Raw genomic sequence first — 8,202 nt, 5'->3', positions numbered from 1 at the left:
TACTACTATACAGAACAAAACCTGGATATATGTAAAAGCATAGAAAGGAGTGACAGAGGAGATTGAATCCAGAGAGTACCAAGACTCATAAATTTCTCTGAAATAATGAAGTATAAAGCAATGATATTCTGAATGAATCAGCAATTTAGTAATTTAGCAATATTTAAATAACTGGACTCTCAAACTGAAAATAGGGAAGCTTAACTCTCAGGTCATATGGTTTTGGATGATGTTTCTTTGGTTTAGTTGTCAGAAAAGGACTCAATTTTCAATTGACCTTAAAATTTATTTTAAAAATGTGTCAATTAGTAACTTCTGAAAGTATAAGAAATATGTCCTTTGAAGTTTTTGGTAGCAAGTAAAAAGAAAATTAACATTTCTACTCTTTCACTATGTTTTCACATACCCAGCCCTTAGTTGGTTGATTCAGGAAATTTGATGACAGATATACAAACCGACTGGTTGGGTGAAAATTAACCATACAGTCCACCAACATCATTGGTTTAGCTAGTACCTTCACATTTACCGGTTTGTATTAAAATAGAATCCCACCAAATAAACACTCTTAATCAAGAATAGCCTAAATAACCCTGGGCAAACAGGTGAACGCAGGAATTCATGGACATAAGTTTGGGGCAGGGTAAACAGTGAATGACAATGGTGATGGTGGTGATGATGTAATCCAACATTTGTGAATGCTTATTAGGAACAAAGCATTGTTCTCTACAGGAACCAAATAATTCAATCCTGACAATCACCTTATGAGACATGAGTACATTTTCCATTTTCCAGAGGCAAAATGGAAGTGGTTAAAAGTGGGTAATAACTTGTCCAAGGTTAGACAACTGGATGGCACACCCAAAACCAACTTCAAGAATGAAGGATTATATGATTTCAGGAGCTAAAATATATGATATATGATATATATATATATATATATATAATATACAAAAATATATATATATATACAAAATATACAAAAATATATGATTTCACAAGCTCAAGAAAGAGTGCGGGAGAGACAAAGAGGGTGTGAAATTACAGAACAGCCAACATGAGTGCAAAGGGAAACAGTAGAGTCTGTTTATAGGGTAAGGACTTATCAGAGGTGACTAGATGGGGTTGCAGAGGGCTGGCCAGGGCTTCCACAAACAAGCCTAAGCTGGAGTCAGGAAAGGTGCATTTTGTTCAGTGCAGGTATAGGTCCAGGAAGGGCACAGACAGTAGGGGTAGAATGGAGCTTAGGCTGTGTATCAATCCTTATACTCTGCATACCCTTCCACAACTAGGTGCCTTTGGGCAGCAAAGTCGACAGGCAGGGGTAGGGCCCTGAATGGAGTCCCTTGGATCAGAAAGACCTTGGGTACCAGAAAAGGAAACAGAAAAGCACCAGGGAGAGGATGTTTACTCCAGTAAGGTGTACTTCTTTTGCCTCTGGGGGGATGGGGGAGTGTGTGGGGGGCTACTGGTCGTCTGGCATCAGCCTTGGAGTAGGCAGTATTATTTCCAGAACCTGGCCTGACTGGGCTGTGACATCATCCACTGGGGGAGAGAGGGAAGGACCGCTGGAGAGGGTTAGGATAAGAAAACAGAAGGGGATTATGACCAGAAAGTGTGGCCTCAGCTGAGCTCTTTAGTCTTTTTCCGTATCTCTATCTTCTTTCCAACTAAATATCAATCTCCTTGTTCATAGTTTGTTTTTCCAGCCTTTATTAACATCTCTTCAGTTCTTTTCAACTTTACCCTAAAAACCTATCTGGGATGAATTATTCTTAGGGCATTTTCAGCTTCCAATTTCAGAAGAGTGACCACCCTTCAGATATGAAGATTCAAATATATATTTAAACAACCTTTGCCATTATTGACAGTAAAAGTCTTATTTTCAATGACTTTAGAAGTCCTGAAAGAGAATTCTGATTTCTCTGATGCTAAGATTCTTTTGAATACTCTTCATGAAATATTTCAATGTGGACTCTTGTCACTTACAAAAGCACTTTATTTCTCATTACAACATTAAAATATTCTTAAAACAACACAATTACCAAAAAAATGTTCACAAATTCCATTGACATATGCACACTGAAAAAGACTAATAAATTAATAGCATACTTATTAAATGAATAAGCCGAATACAATATTTAATAATGACTTGACTATTAACTTTGAAAAATTAACCAGTTGGGTGCAGTTTTGTTTTCAGGTAGGGAAGCCTCTAATGAAACAGCTCTGAATTGCTCCTGGAATGAGCCCAATTCAATATCTTGTTGATCTCAAAGATAATCTGTTGCTCTAATTAAATTCATGAGTTATAAATTAAAAGTTGGTACAAGCAACACCAAAGGAGTTGATAATGCAAAGAGAGAAAGGGAATTAGAAATATGAGGAAAATTATGAATCTTGCCAGAGAAAATAGAATGACAATGAGAAAGGTGATAACTTTGGTATTTATTACTGCAGATGCTAATTTAGTGCGAGGGAAAAAAAAATCAATGAATTGAATACACAAACACACACATTCAGGTGACTTGAAGTGTTTGAGGAATGATCTTAAATATTATTAAAATAACAAACTGTAAATTTACATAAAGATTGCTTAAATGAAGTTATCCTGAAGAAGCTAGAATTGATGTCTGTAACAAAGAATATACTGAAAAAAAAATAGGTAAAACATTTGAAAAACAATATGCTTATCTATTTTGAAAAGGATATCCTTGTAAATTAAAGCTCTGCAAAAACAAAAATAATTGCACAACGTTTTTGATCAACTAAATATTACAACTTAGATCATAATTTTCCAACTTTCAGATTTGCTTAAAGTAATCTTAGAATGTTTCCAAAGAAAATCCTTGAAAATCACATAAGTAGCTTAGAGGTGTGGGTCTTTGGGAGATGATTAGGTAATGAGGGTGGAACCCTCATGAATAGGATTCATGCCCCAAAGAGCTCCCTCTGCGAGGGAGAAGGACACAGTGAGAAGACCATCTTCTCAGAATGAGGAAGCAAATTCTCACCAGACACTGCATCTGCCAGAGCCTTGATCTTGGGCGTTCAGCCCCCAGAACTGTGAGAAATAAATTTCGGTTGCTTTATAAGTCACTTGATCTATGGTATTTTGTTATAAAAACCCACAGTGACTAAGACAGTAACCATGTATGTTAGCATTAGATAATGTCTGGGATCATCAACAATCAAAACAACTATGGAAGTTAATTTCTCTCTTATGTACAATTTGAGCATGAAGCAACAGAGGGCAAGTTTGGTTTTGCTCCACAGAATACTCAGGGAGCCAGGATCCTACATTTCTTCCCACTTTCTTCTCCACTGTACCTTGACTTTGGGCCACTTTTTACCAATTTGAGCTTAAACTTTCATATCCACATTCCAAGCAGCATAAAGAACACTTCCTGGAAACTGTGCACATAATTTCACGTTGCATGAGCCACAACTTAGTGATAGGTCACCTGTAGACATAAGAAAAACTAAAAAAATGTGACATTTGCTGTGGGGCGCTGTATGCCACCTCAACTTTTGGTTTGATAAGCAAAGAAATACCCAGGGAATTAAGAGGTCAACGAAATAAATCTTTGGAAATTTTAATCTGTTCTTCTTTTCTGTAGGTAAGAAGACATCCAGATGGTCAGTAGACACATGAAAATGTGCTCAACATCACTAATCACCAGGGAAACGCAAATGAAAACTACTGTGAGGTATTACTTTACACTTGTTGAAATGGCTAGAACCAAAAAGGCAACAAATAACAAGTGTTGGCAAGGATGTGGAGAAAAAAAGACACTTGTGCATTGTTTGTGGGAATGTAAATTGGTGTAACCACTGTGGAAAACAGTATGGAGGGTGCTCAGAAAATTAAAAAGTAGAAACACCATATGATCCAATAATCCCACTACTGGGAAATCCAAAGAAAACAAAACATCAGTTCAAAAAGATATATGCGTCATTATATTTATTGCAGTAGTATTTACAATAGTCGATATAGAAGAAAACTCACTGTCCATTCACAGATGAATGGATAAGAAATATGTGATTATCTATCTATCTATCATCTATCTATCTATCTATCATCTATCTACCATCTATCATCTATCTATACAATGGACCATTTCAGATCAATAAAAAAGGATGAGATGGTGTCATTTGCAACAACATGAATAGATCTAAAGGGAATTATGCTAAGTGAAATAAACCAGACTGAGAAGACAAATATTCTATGATTTCTCTCATATTTAGAGTCTAAAATATAAATAAACAAAAAGTAAAAGCAGACCTGTAAATAAATACAAAGAACAAAGTAATGGTTGCCAGGGGTGGGGGGAAATGGGTGAAGGGGAGTGAGAGATACAGGCTTCCAGTTATAGAATGACTGAATAAGTCCTGGAAATAAAAGGCACAGCATAGGGAATATAGTCAATGATATTGTAACAGCACTGTCTGGTGACAGCCGTTAGCTTCACATGGGGTAAGCCCAGCATAATGTACAAACTTGTAGAATCACTATGTTGGACAGCTGAAAGTAATGTAACATTGTGTGTCCACTACATTCAAATAAAAACATTAAAAAATAAAAAATAAAAACATTGGGCTTGAGAGGTGAGCTCTAGGTTTTAAAAGTCAGAAGAGAAAAATACTCTCCAAAAGCATCATTTAACTGATGCTTCTATTTTATAGCATTCGCAAAAAAAAATATGTTGCTTTTAACTTCTTTTCTCTATAAAGCTATTCTCTTATTCTAGATATGAATATATTTTTTTGTAAGTCAAGTGTGTTTTATAATACTGCTTTCTGAATGGAATTACGACCTTCAACTTGTTATGGAATGCTGTTAGGATTTCATTGATTAAAGTTAACCAAATTATGGCTACATATGCCACATGTATTGATACGTCATATGGGTGAAGATAATCTTTTACTTGAAAGAATTTTACAAATAGCAATTCTTATCACTTTGCATGTTAACGGAATTCAGCAGAGATGCGTTATTTCTTACCATAGGCAACAGAACATAATCTTAAGACTATTGTTTCTACCTGTTATAAATCAACAAATAGTTTATTTTATTCCTTTGTATTTTTCAAACTAGATAAATATGCAGCTGTCTTATTTGCTCAGGGTACTGCATTTTGTACTATCGTATCTGCACATACACATATATCAGGGCTGGATGATCCGCCTCATGGTTTCCGTTCATTTGAAGGTAACTGGCCTCTTGGAAGAAGATTCTCCTTTCTCAGAGACTGTCATGGTCAAGAGAGCCAATACTATCCGGTGGAAGCCAACAGCTCAAAAAATGTCCACAAAGCATTGTTTCTCCCTCGCGGTAGCTATCTATGAACAGATCCACTGCAGTTGTGTTCCACATCCTTCTGACGTGGGCACGCACTGATGAAGCAGCTTTAGCCTAGAGCAGACGAACAATGGTGCTTAAGTTTCTGCCAGGAAGAAGATGTGTCACTTCTACTTCTTTTTATTGACCAGGTGAGTCAGAAGGCTAGGATGGATGTCAGGAAGATGGGGAAGTGTATTTCTTCACCAGTGAGGGGCAGGGGATATTTTTGGTGTCATAATACATCAGGGTCTATCTTTCTAGACATTAATTTTATTTTCCTCCTTCCCTCACAAGGCATCCACACTCCCTCATCAAGGGCATCAAGCCCAAATCCTAAAAACATCATCCATCACAGACATGTAGAAGTCTCTCTACATCCGGTCTGGAGCAGTGTCTTCTTGATAAGGAGACCTATGAACAAAAACCAAGGGAAATGCCTCCCCCCCACTCTCTGTATTCAGTGGAGCGACAAAAACAATAGAATTGTGATAAAAGCTCTCATTTGGAAAAGGGAACTATTGGAAGCATCCGGCTGTCTCTGGTCTATAGTAATCCTCTACACCTGCTGGGTGGATATTTTGAGAAGCTCTTACTTTTAGGATGAAAGATGTTGTCTAGATCCTGATCTAAACCTTAGGAACAGATACTCCCTCTCCCAGTCTGTTATCCCTTCCCCTATAGCCCTCTGGCTCCACTTTTGGAGATGTTCTTCCTTTTCACCACCTTATTTTGCCAATGTCTGAGAAGGTCATTGAGTATCTGTTCTCTCTGGGGCTAGACAGGTTTCTCAGTCTCTTCCTTGTCCCTTCCAGTTTGGAGTGTCAATGCTTATCTTATGTTCTGAATGCTCAAACTCTCTTTGGGGCCATGCTGCCGACAGTTGGAAATACAACTCTCTTGAAAGTTCAGTTGTCTTCTCAATCTTTCCTGGATGAGGAAGCAAATGTTTTTGAATAATAATACAGTCCACACAGAGGTGGGACTTATTTTTGTCAGATATAGAATCTCCGTTGAATTCAAGTTAATAGCTGTTTCTACCTGTTTTTTATATATTTTTTTTCACATGTGACTTAGATTTGCTATTAGAAATAACACTGAAAAAACACTTAGAAATCAAATCCTGCAGCTGGCGGTCCCTAGCAGCACTGCTCCTGACCAAGTGGTCATTTGCCCTACGCATGATCATAAACAATAGACGGGGTCTCGCAGCCTACTGAATCTGTTCACTGACTTTTCTAGTCATCAGCTGCTAGCATATAAATCTGTCTTCCAGGAGCTTCCAGATACCATTCGTCATTCAGTCAACACATCAGCACACAATAAATATAAGCCATCTTATAAACCATCACCAACCAGTCAACATACCTCCTGTTGTGAGCCAATAATATTGCCTGAAAAAAATCTCTGACTATGGAAACTGTATTTTCATACAGCCTAATTCCTTCTTTGATTTTCTTTCGGTGTGTTCTATTTAATTTGTTTTGTTTTTTTAAAGCGTGCATCACAAACGAAATGCAGACTTCTAGGCATCCTTGGGTCACTATAGAATTGAACAGGGCTACTGTTCCCCTCATTTAAAATAATTACTCTTTCATAATTTGAAGATTATGTATTCACTCATTTTTAAAGGAATTACCTAAGTCCTCTATTATTTAGTCACTGAACATATTTGCTGTATATTCCTGCTACTCGTCATGCCTTTTATATATATTTTTTTATCCAAATGATTGATAAAATTTTGAAAAGGACATGGCCAAGGATAAAGTCAGTGGCACCCTACTGGAAACCACCTTTACACATTGACATCTATCCATTAATCATCTCTTTGAGTTGAGTTTTTCAATCAGCTCCTAATCCATCACTTTGATCTTGCACTTTTCTAAATCTTGTCCACAAATGCCTAGTCTGACATGATTTGTTCTTTGTGGGTCTATATTCACCTCCTTCTCTAAGGAATCATCTTTCAACTTTAATGATGTGTTCTTTAGAAAGGAAGGCGATATTATGCTACTCAGCAGCAGTAGGCAGAATCTTCATCCAACTTTTCAAAGTGTAATAATTATTTGTCAAACTTCAAACTTGTGGTACTTCTAAGTTTCACCAAGTTTCCTCAAATGGTTTCAAGAATATGTCCATGAACTTATTTTCAAATCATCTGAGAAACCTGGGTATTAATCCATCTGCTTTCGTAGACATTCAAAATACCTCTACGTGTTACTAGAATTCTCTTCACCTATTTCAGGTCTCAAAATCTTTTTTTTTTTTTTTTAACTAGTCCTCTTTCTATTTTTCTGTATCTGAGAATAATTCTAGAAATTGTATCTTTACATCCTCATTATCAGTCCTCTGTAACAACCCCCAACTATTTCTGGTCATTGCTGAGATTATATCTAAAATATCCATCATTTTACCTTGTCGTTCTTATAGTTAATTTGCTGAATTTAGATTAAACTAGAAAAGCAAGTGCTTTAAGGTTTAGATGTTACAATGTTTCTATCAAATTTAAGACTGGAAGACAGGCCTTGACATGGAAAGAACACTGAATGCGGGTTCAGATATGGAATAGTATAAGGACTGAACCCCACAACTTTCAAGTTGTCTGTTTGGGAGCCCCTAAGACCTTAACTTACAGCTTGTTCTGTAAGATTATATATATTTTTTCTTATATGGAGTGCGGTACCAATGACTGAACTATGGGAACTACCTTCAAGTACTATGAAAATGGGGAATATACAGCACCCTGTTATTATTACTACTTAGGAATAAAAAGTTAATATAAGAATCAAGGAAAGGAGTGGAGAAAAGGAAGCAGCATATTGATAACTGAGATAAGAACTAGATTATATGTACTGAGATTCCAT

This window comes from Panthera uncia, chromosome A2, assembly GCF_023721935.1.
Source record: "Panthera uncia isolate 11264 chromosome A2, Puncia_PCG_1.0, whole genome shotgun sequence".
Lineage (NCBI taxonomy): Eukaryota > Metazoa > Chordata > Mammalia > Carnivora > Felidae > Panthera > Panthera uncia.
The sequence above is the reverse complement of the archived record's forward strand: the minus strand, read 5'-3'. Positions refer to the sequence as shown.